The sequence below is a fragment of the Triticum urartu genome, chromosome 3A (genome assembly GCF_056163025.1).
Source record: "Triticum urartu cultivar PI428250 chromosome 3A, HENAU_Tu73, whole genome shotgun sequence".
In the NCBI taxonomy this organism is placed as follows: domain Eukaryota; kingdom Viridiplantae; phylum Streptophyta; class Magnoliopsida; order Poales; family Poaceae; genus Triticum; species Triticum urartu.
In genome coordinates this window covers 28,742,808-28,753,898 of record NC_141875.1, presented here as the reverse complement: position 1 = coordinate 28,753,898, position 11,091 = coordinate 28,742,808, and the positions used below count along the sequence as shown (strand labels likewise).

Here is an 11,091-nt window from a genome sequence, read left to right as displayed (position 1 = left end):
TCGGACGGAGGGAGTACTTGATTGTCAGAAAGGAGTATACTACTACAAAGATATGCAACTGAAGCAAATTCATGATCCAACTCAAGCATCGACGAATTTGCATCTGGTGAAGAACAGATCGATTCTCCATATTTAACTTAGCTCATGTATGTATGTGATTAATCTGACCAGGCTCAAACAATGCCTAGAACTGAGAGCAGCAGAAACACCAACAAAAATTAGAAGGTATTGAACATGGTACAATTACACCAAAAATTGCAGCAGCAAGTAGGAAGAATGTGAGGGTAAAGCACCTACAGCGTGGAGGTCCGGCGTGGGCTGTGTCCTGGCGGCGCGTGGACGCGGCGGCCCGGTCAAGTTGTTGTATACTATGTCGTAGCTGTAGTTCCTGATAACAAAAATAAATATAATATCAGAGCTAATTTATTGTTAGTGAAAAGGTGCAGAATGTAAGAAGGTATGAAATCAACCATTGTGTGTATGCATGTCAGATACATAGTTCTAGCTAGTGCTCCTTCAGATACATATGTAAATTAAGCTCAGCTCCTTTCAGCACATGGATAGAATGAATTTTAGCAATGGCCAGCTACATAACAACAGGGATTCTGAAAAAAAGAAGAGAAAACATCTCGTTGATCGTGAAGCAGGTATGGGAGGGAGTATGGACATGATTCGTACGTACGGTAGGCCGGCCGGCTCACGGCCAGACTTATCGATCCCGACGATATGGGCATCCACATTAAAAGGAGACATGAAGAGAAGGACAAACAACGCATCCTGGAGTAGCCATGCAGACCCGGTGAAGGAATTGAAGATGGACCTTTGTAGGCGGCCGTGCGAGGAGAGAATGGTGTCAACGGCGTCGTGGATGGGTCGGCCTGGGCGGCGGGCGCGTGAACGGGGCGGCCCGGGCGGCGGGCCGTGAATGGGGCGGTCCGGGCGGTGGCGCGTGGACGGGGCGGTCCGGCGGCAGCGTGTAGACGGAGGCGCGTGGACGGGGCGGTCCGGGCGGTGGCGCGTGGACGGGGCGGTCCGGTGGCGGCGTGCAGACGGAGGCCTAGGTCGAGGGCGGTGGCTGGCGGGGAGGATCTGGGGAAGAGGTGGGGCGAAAACTGCACACGCCGTCGGGGCAGCGACGTGATGGTGAGGTTTTTTTTGGACGGGGTGTTAACCCAATGGCAATGGTGGGTAAGTAATTACCGTAATGGCATGGTGGGTAATTAAAGTATAAAACACGTTTAGTATGCTGGAGGGATGTAGACCATCAGATTGGAGGTTTCGATGGGTAGGATGATTTGGTTCTCCGTCCTCTCGTGCTTTTATAGGGGTAGTAGATGATGGCGCAGGTGGTCGTGCACTGTCGGCGATCAACTACCTTGCCTTACATTGTCCCCTTGTCACACTTTAACATTCATTGTTGCCATATCATGAGCTACATTTTAACTAGTATTGATTTAGATTATATGAAGACAGTATCTTTCAGGTAAATTTGCCATGTATCATGATGCTGCCAAGTATTGCGTCCACAGAGATAAATCTGATTGGTGTGAGCCAGTGCATAAATTGTGGTCGCTGGATGTTGTAATCGGTTGCTGGGTATTAATTAATTTTGGAGACGGTTCGATGTTGGGCTCGGCGGATGGATCGACCAAGCATGCCTGGCGGTGGAGTATGCTTGATTAGTGCGTGCAGGGAAGATTAGTACCGACATTTACTCTCAATGATCGACCATGGAGTCGCTGGGTGCATTAACTTGGTGAGCTCGACGAGTGAACTATACCAATCTGTCGGTGCATGTGGTCGTGCAGTGCTGGAGATCAACCACCTTCCTTACTTTCTCCATCTTATGATTCATTGATGCCATATTCAGAGCTAATAGATTTTAATCATTAATTTAGTTTATATGAAGAAATGTCTTTGGAGTATTATGTATGACACGGCGAACCGTATTTTGCTTCGACGTTACTAAATATCAATTTTATTATGCAAGTGGCCTTGGCGCATCAGGATCATATACGGCAACACTGAAGCAGAATATGCGCCGTGCCGCTGCTATCTTTGGTTGTATGCTCCACAAGTGGCGCCATTAGGGATGAAGTTGTACAGGTGTAGCCCTAGTGCCGGATCCAGGCGCATCGAACCATTCGACGTGCCACCATTGCAAAGTCTCGATCGACATACACCGCCATTAGGGCATCTCGAACGGCGACTCTCAAACCACACACATACGTTTGAACCGTGCTGTCTTGACCGTGGAAGCCTTCCAACACGGTCCTGTATCGATCCGCAGGGCTATCCGGACCTTGATTTTCCCGCAAACCGTAACGAAACATGGAGGGGTTTTACGGAAGTTCGGACATAAGAATGATGGAGTTTGACGCCGCTGGCCCACCCGAAAAGAAGGCGGAGCCCATGCTTTTGTAGCAACACGCACTGTTTCGGCCCCAAAATTCCTACTCTCTCCACCCAATTCCCGCCCTTTCTCCCACACTCTCCATCCTTCCGCCACCGACACATGGAACTTTCAGAGAACTTATCGGAGATGGAGGTGGCGGCGGAGGTGCAGGAGGATCCGAGCATCACGTTCGCTCGGAAGATCAGCTCGGCCATGCGGCAAACTTGCCGCGTCAAAGTCAAGGCCCTAAAGAAAGAGAAGCTCAAGAAGCCGATGGCCGCCGGTGGACGTGGTGGTGGCAGCGGGCATGGTGGTCATGGCAAACATGGCGGACGTTGCGGCGAAGTCCGCGGTGCCAAGACAAGCACACCAATAGTTCAAGCGGAGCCGTGGCCAGAGCCTTACAAGTCTTCGTACTTCTACGCCTCCAAGCAGCTCGGAACCACCGCCGGGACGGTGCCTTACATGGTCGAGATAAACGCGGCGCCACTCTTCTCCGAGTGTTCTTCGCCGATAGTTGTCTGGGTGCGGACGGTTGGCGGGGAGCAGATGGATGCGCGCATGATGTTTGCTACAATGCCTAGAGCGGGGGACCCGTTGTACGACAGCCCGGTCAGGGAGATGCTTGACATCATCCACGGCGGAGGCGAAGGAGGAGGATGTGGCGATGAGGATGGACCAGTCGAAGACTCGGATCTTACCTAGTCCGGCAACTACCCGCAGCAGCAGAGCTACCCCGCAGTGAAACCATCAATGCCAGGTGCGTTGGACGGGGCCATTTGAAACAGCGTCGTGCGTACTTCAGCGGCCTCAAAAGGTCGCTGGAGATCATCATTCATATTCGGGGTAACCCGTTCTGGCACAAACTGTAGCAAGCCGTCCATGTTCTGGAAACCCTGCGAAGTATAAAGTTGTTGATAGAAATCATGGACTTCCACCTTATCCTCCTCAGAATCCGCACATACGGATCCATCTAACCGCATCAGACCAACTATATGATTCATGCGTTTTGGTTGCTTTGGGTGAGCTTGAAAGTGGGTTGTATTGCGATCACCTGCGCGCAGCCAGCGAACTCTTGAGCGCTGCCGCAACCAAACTTCTTCTTGCCCGAGGGCTTCTCTAAGTTTCTGAGCTGTAGCCAGCTCCTCCCCCGAGGGCCCTCCGCCAACTGCATGCCGGCGCAAGCTCTCTATCTTTTTTTTTGCAGTTTCTTGACCGTTTTAGAGAGATTGCCGAATTCTTTTGCGCCCCATGCTCCCAGCTCGCCCTACATCTTGGAAAGAGTGCATGCGATACCTGCGAGACCTTGCCCTTGATGTAGTCGCTGCCATGATTCACTAACAAGGTCATCATAATCGGCATGTGATTGCCACAAGTTCTCATACCGAAATTGTTTCACTCCTTTCTTATATTTATGATTATTGAGCTCACGCAATTCAATTACAAGAAAACAGTCATCTGACTCTATGGAACTAACATGTCTAACCGGCTTGGACTCCTCAAAAAGATTTAATGTTGCCGAATTGACTAGAGCCCGGACCAGGCGAGCTTTGACGTTTGCATCGCCTTGCTGCATGTTATCCCATGTTATTCCACTCCGGCCCAGCCAATATCCTGGAGGGCACACTCCTCGACGACCTCGCGAAAGGCTCGCATTTGCCACTCTGGCCGTGCAACATGACTGAAGTTTTCGGTGCCATAAAGTGTTTCATTGAAATCGCCAGTGCATATCCATGCTTGATGTTCAATTCCGTATAAAGTTCTCATGAAGCGCCAACTATGATGACGGTTTTCCTCTCTTGGAGCTCCATAGAAACCAGTGAATCTCCAACCAGGAGAATCAAGACCGATCTTTGTGACAACCACATCGATGTGGCTCACACTAAAAATTTCAGTTCAACCGAAACTTCACTCGACCAAAACAATCCCACACCGCCACTAAGACCATTACTGTTGACAACGAAACATCCTGCAAATCCCAAAGTATTCTGCAGATTCTCGACTTTCTTCGCCCTTATTTTAGTTTCCATGATAAACACAAGGGCAGACCCTTCTTGCTTCAGAATGCTGCGAAGCTTGCGAACTGCCGCTGGGTTCCCAAGCCTCCGTTAGTTCCAGCTTATGCAATTCATTTGGACGGGCAGGGCTGTCCAGCAGCCTGTGCTGAGTTGTCGGGGGTAGGTTTCTTCTTCTTTCTTCCATCCTCATCGTGTCGTTCATCCATGTGTTCCTCATAGTGCAGCGGGGATGTATCGAGATCCGTCTTTTCTGCACCCGAGTCCATTAGTAGGAGTGGGCCATTAACCCTCCTATATTCCTGCCGAGGTACATCTTTCCTCTTGATAGGGTAATTCTTGACCGGAGAGTTTACCTCGGGAGTGGCTTTGCTAGCACCAACATTGCTCGAGTTTCTAGACTCCCTCTTGCTTTGATTGGCAGCAGTACCTTGTTTACTCGAGCTGTCATTTGATGAAGCTTTCTTCCGTTCATCCGAGGCCCGGAAGGAAGATTTCCATGGATGTCCCTCTTTCCCGGAGTAGGGCAATAGAGATCAAAGTGCCCTAAGTAGCCACACGAGAAACAAAAATGCGGGACATTCTCATACTGAATATCATATAAATCTCGCCACTTTCTTCTTGCTGAATCAATCAGAATACATCTCCTTAGTGGCTTGCTCACATCAACTGAGACTCACGCACGCAGATAGCCCCCCATATGGTCAAACTGCACGGACGTAGCTTCTTTATCTATTTGCTTTGCGATCTCAACCCCCCATGCATCATCTCTGAGATTGTATGGGAGGTTCATGATCCGTGCCCAAAGATGTAGCCGGTCAAATTTTACTTCATCTGGACGCATGCAATCCTCAAAATCAGCAACGATCACCGCATGGTTGCTAACATGCCATGGTGAGCCTGCCCAAATTCTCTCTATGTCCCGCTTCGATTCCAGCTCCACCAGAAACATATTATTCCCCATAGATCAGAACTGCAGACCCCGGGGATTACCCCAAGCCGGGCAAAGAGCATTACCTATCGTCTGGATATGAAGTAGGTTTCGGGGTAGCACCTTTCCCTGCAAGCAGTCATTTCGTCGGAGTCTCGTCCTGGCAATCATCTAGGATTAATGGAGTTGCCTCCTCATCCGTGATGCCAAGCTTTCCCAGGGCTTCTTCAAGATGAACCCAAGCCTCTCCTGGCGAACCCGGAGTAGCCCGTGCCGCCTTGCCACGATCTGGATCCCCTCGAGGTAGAGGGGCATCCTCCGTCGCCTTGCCCGAACCCGATGCAGACATCGTGATCAGCTCGTTCGCGCCCCGCCGGTGTAGATCGGATGTGCGCCGCCGTCGCTACGCGGAAACCCTAATCGCCTCTGAGGGAGGCTCCAGGTTTTACAGAGAAAACTTCGGCTAGCCTATGACCAAACGGGGGGTTGAGGATAAGAAGATGGGAAACACTTTCTATCATATGTCTAAAGGAAAGAGATCGCCAGACCACTCCTACGCCGTTGATTCCTGTTCCATCTCGCGGCTGTGATGCGTAGCAAATCCCGTTGTAATTCCCATATTTTCTCGTCCCATTCCTCTCTGCCCCGATTAATCGGCCGCTTTGAAACACCCCCACCCACCCGCCCCCAATCCCCGTAACCTCTTCCTCCCACTTGTCTCTCGCGTCTCCCTGTTCTTCCGATCTGAATCATATGCACGTCGTTCTGCACCGAGCCGTAGATGATGCCACCTCCCCGCCGTTCTCAGCAGTACATTCTTCCCCCAAACCCCTGGTAGGGATCTTGCCGAGATCCTCCTCCTTCATCCCCACCTTGCTGATGCATCGTCGCTGATCCAGGAGTCTTCGTTGACCTTCAACAACCGAGCACAAGGAGGACGTGAGGCTCACTAGCGGCATGGCGAAGGTTGCTGTGGCAAGGTATCTGGAGGGCGGTTCTTCATCGCAATGAGGAATGACCCTCCACTCTGTTCGAAATCTTCCCTCGCCTCTCCTCATCTCCCCGGCTAGCTTATGACTCATTTTTCGTCTTGATCTGACAGTTCAGATTTATATGCTTCCAACTAATATGAGTTAGGTTGAGATAAAAAAATCATGCATCATAGTACTGTTGCTAATTCCAAATTACAGTTTTATGCTTCTTCTGTTTAGATAGTTGTTTCCAGCTAGACTTCTTCTTCTTTTGCGTTTTTGTTTTTGTTATACTCAGCGCCTTTGAAATGTAAATATTGTCCATCTTCCATCAGGTGCTCTTATACCTACTTCTGTAATAATATTTCCTCCCCTGCCATGCTTCCTAATTATAATACATGTTCTTCTTTGGTTTAGATAATTTTACTCCATTTATGTTGTGTATAGATCAAACTGTCTCTTATTTTCTGATATGTAATTCCGTTGTACAGATGTATTGCGCCACACGATGCTAATCATGCATCGTTAGTTTCCTGACCGACCGCCTGAAGACATCGCTTGTGCTTAACTCCACCACCAGCTCACTGACGAGCTCGTAGCCCCGGTGCTTAACTCCACCAGCATCGGGTCCAGCTCTACCTGCAGTTTTGGCCTCTAATCCACCTTGCTGGAATGCTGTCTCGGTTTGGGAATGAGGCCAGCAGGGATAGGCTCTCACGCCATGGTGCAGGGTGACTTACTAGGCGATGTTGTATCACAACATCACATACACAGGTAGGTGACGAGGGTGAAGCACATGGGAATCCCGATTGATGCACTAGTTTGAAATTGGATTGCACATATTGTTAATTCATCATTAACGAATGCAAGAAACATAGTTTGTATTGTTCCTTTTTCCATTGGTACATCTCCATTATTTTAAGCATGATTGTCGTGGAATTTGTTCATCTCCATAGCTCTTCAATGATATACCCCGACAATGATAGAGTTCTTCTCCATAGCTCTTGGATTTGTTCATCGATTTTTGTTAAATTTGTCACATGATTATGTCTTGGATTGCAGGAAGCATAGAAGAAGGTAGTAAGATGCAGCATGCCTTTCCACAAGGTCATGGTGCGAGAGATAAGGTCTTCGTACTCGCTTGTAGTTCATGACACTGGCGTAGATGGTGCGGTGCTTCACGATCACCATGGAAGCAAATCCAAGAGCTATGGAGAAGAACTCTGATATACGTGAAAATAGTATGATGATGATTTAGAAGCAAAATGTATATCTTTGGGAGTGGGGGTCTGCATTGTGCCCAGGCGATGCAAAACCTGAGCATATGCGTCTTTTTTGTTGTATGGAAGCAAATCCTCATGTTTTTAGATGCAAGTTCAATATTCCTTGGAAGCAAGTTCTCAGTTCTTTGGACCTAAAAAACAAATTCTTTGGAAGCAAAGTCCCAATTTAAATGACCTGTTGCAACTACCGAATTAGTGATCGAAGCTATCTCAGGTTACAATGGAAGCAATCTTCATGGGTGAATGTAATAAACAAATTCTACCAAGATTGAAGTAATCGCCGATTGCCATGGAAGCACTGTGTGACCGATCGAAGCACAGATTTCAACTATATGGAAGTAATCTTCTGTTGTCCCGGCCCAGAAGAAAATTCTAATCTTTTTGAAGCAGTGTTTTCTAGCTAAAGATTTTTAAAGCAATGTTTGATAGAAACAATTTTAAACATTCAAGAGGTCTTTTTTGGTATAGTCGAAATAACTTTCTAGTCGCTTGAAGCATGTTTTTGTTTACATAGTAGGCACAAATACGATGAAACTTGATCGGAGCAGTTGTCAGTTACTATGGAAGCAATTGTTTTGGCCGATTGAAGCAAAGAAATTCTAACACGATGGAAGGAATCTCTCCATTACCAAACATATTCTAACTAGATGGAAGCAAACAGTGTTCACCATGGAAAAACTTCCACAGGCTCACGTGTACAATGCAGACTCGAAATAAGGATTGAAAACAAAATGTATGGAAGCAAACCGCATGCATGGAAACACACAGCATGGAGCTCAATCAATTTGATATGCCCTGATTATTAGGAGTAGTTGGTAGGAAACAAATTGATTCCATTTAGTGCAAATGACGCATGCAAACTAATTAATGGGTCGCACTTTTTAAGGAAGCAATCCCGCGTGAGGATGTACTGCCGAATCTGATGGTCATGATGCTTCTCATCCTACGGTCAATGACTAGTCTGATACATTGCAAGGGATCAGTAGTCCGATCTCTGCGTCCGTTATGAAAGATGGAAGACCATGCGTATCGTCGGTTACAGTCTTACAGAGTGTTTGGCAAAAAATACCACTTTAGGGGTTTGCGTCCCACAGAACTATCATTTTAAAAAAATGACCGAAAACAATCAAAATTTTAAAATTTTGTGACTAAAAACTACCACTTTCAGATAATGACCAGTTTAGATGATTTAAACGTGTTTATAACAGGCGGGACCCATCTGTCAGCGCTGACGTGGCGTCAAAGTCAACTTCATAGGAGAGCAGACGCTGCTCGCCTCGCCTATCCCCGAGATCTGGGGCGTCAATGGAGTTTCGCCGGCGTTCCACCCGGCTGCGACGACCGGACCGCACCAGGGTCCTCCCCGACGACCTGCTCCTCCCCATCCTCGCCCGCCTCCGTTGCGCCCGGCCACCACGCGCACCGGCCTCATCTCGCGTCGGTGGCGTGGCCTCGCCGCCCGCCTCCGCGAGATCGTCTTCCGTGGCGTCACCCTCCACAGGCTTGAAGCGACTCGGTCGTGCTCGCTGCCTCCATACCGAACGCCACCAACGGCCTCGCCAATGTTGAGGCCGGCTCTGTGAGCTCGTACGGGCAGCGGCCGCGGCCGAGCGTCGGCCTAAGCGTCACCATCACGCCCAACTGGTCGTCGCCTGGCGCCGACACAAGCCAGCTCGTCGTGCGGATCGAGTACGACGCCCCTGTGAAGGAAATATGCCCTAGAGGCAATAATAAAGTTATTATTTATTTTCTTATATCATGATAAATGTTTATTATTCATGCTAGAATTGTATTAACCGGAAACATAATACATGTGTGAATACATAGACAAACAGAGTGTCACTAGTATGCCTCTACTTGACTAGCTCGTTGATCAAAGATGGTTAAGTTTCCTAGCCATAGACATGAGTTGTCATTTGATTAACGGGATCACATCATTAGGAGAATGATGTGATTGACATGACCCATTCCGTTAGCTTAGCACCCGATCGTTTAGTATTTTGCTATTGCTTTCTCCATGACTTATACATGTTCCTATGACTATGAGATTATGTAACTCCCGTGTGCCGGAGGAACACTTTGTGTGCTACCAAACTTCACAACGTAACTGGGTGATTATAAAGGTGCTCTACAGGTGTCTCCAAAGGTACATGTTGGGTTGACGTATTTCGAGATTAGGATTTGTCACTCCGATCGTCGGAGAGGTATCTCTGGGCCCTCTCGGTAATGTACATCACTTAAGCCTCGCAAGCAATGCAACTAATGAGTTAGTTGCGAGATGATGTATTACGGAACGATTAAAGAGACTTGCCGGTAACGAGATTGAACTAGGTATTGGATACCGACGATCGAATCTCGGGCAAGTAACATACCGATGACAAAGGGAACAACGTATGCTGTTATGCGGTCTGACCGATAAAGATCTTCGTAGAATATGTAGGAGCCAATATGGGCATCCAGGTCCCGCTATTGGTATTGACCGGAGACATGTCTCAGTCATGTCTACATTGTTCTCGAACCCATAGGGTCCGCACGCTTAAGGTTTCGATGACAGTTATATTATGAGTTTATACGTTTTGATGTACCGAAGGTTGTTCGTAGTCCCGGATGTGATCACGGACATGACGAGGAGTCTCGAAATGGTCGAGACATAAAGATTGATATATTGGAAGCCTATGTTTGGATATCGGAAGTGTTCCGGGTGAAATCGGGATTTTACCGGAGTACCGGGAGGTTACCGGAACCCCCCGGGAGATATATGGGCCTTAGTGGGCCTTAGTGGAAAAGAGAAGAGGCAGCCAGAGATGGGCCGCGCGCCCCTCCCCTCCCTTGGTCCGAATAGGACAAGGAGAGGGGGCCAGCCCCTTTCCTCTTTTCCCCCCTCCGCGAATCCTATTCCAACTAGGATTGGGGGGGGGGGATCCTACTCCCGGAGGGAGTAGGACTCCTCCTGGCACACCTCTCCTAGGCCGGCCGCACCCCCCCCTTGAGCCTTTATATACAGAGGCAGGGGCACCCCAGAGGAACACAAGTTGATCCACGTGATCATATTCTTAGCCGTGTGCGGCGCCCCTTGCCACCATAGTTCTCGATAATATTGTAGCGGTGCTTAGGCGAAGCCCTGCGACAGTAGTACATCAAGATCGTCACCACGCCGTCGTGCTGACGGAATTCTTCCCCGACACTTTGCTGGATCGGAGTCTGGGGATCGTCATCGAGCTGAACGTGTGCTAGAACTCGGAGGTGCCGTAGTTTCGGTGCTTGGTCGGTCGGGCCGTGGAGACGTACGACTACATCAACCAAACGCTTCTGTTGTTGATCTACAAGGGTACGTAGATCACACTCTCCCCTCTCGTTGCTATGCATCACCATGATCTTGCGTGTGCGTAGGATATTTTTTTGAAATTACTATGTTCCCCAACAGTGGCATCCGATCCTAGGTTTTATGTGTTGATGTTATATGCACGAGTAGAACACAAGTGAGTTGTGGGCGATA

General features: G+C 48.7%; 1 long non-coding RNA gene across 1 annotated transcript; it reads left to right on the top strand.

Annotated features, from left to right (window-relative positions):
• The first annotated feature begins 6,021 nt into the window (after positions 1 to 6,021).
• Positions 6,022 to 7,977, top strand: LOC125547757 (uncharacterized). Its single transcript, XR_007300756.2, has 3 exons — positions 6,022 to 6,151; positions 6,241 to 7,086; positions 7,375 to 7,977. It is a non-coding gene; the product is annotated as an uncharacterized LOC125547757 (long non-coding RNA).
• Positions 7,978 to 11,091: the final 3,114 nt, after the last annotated feature.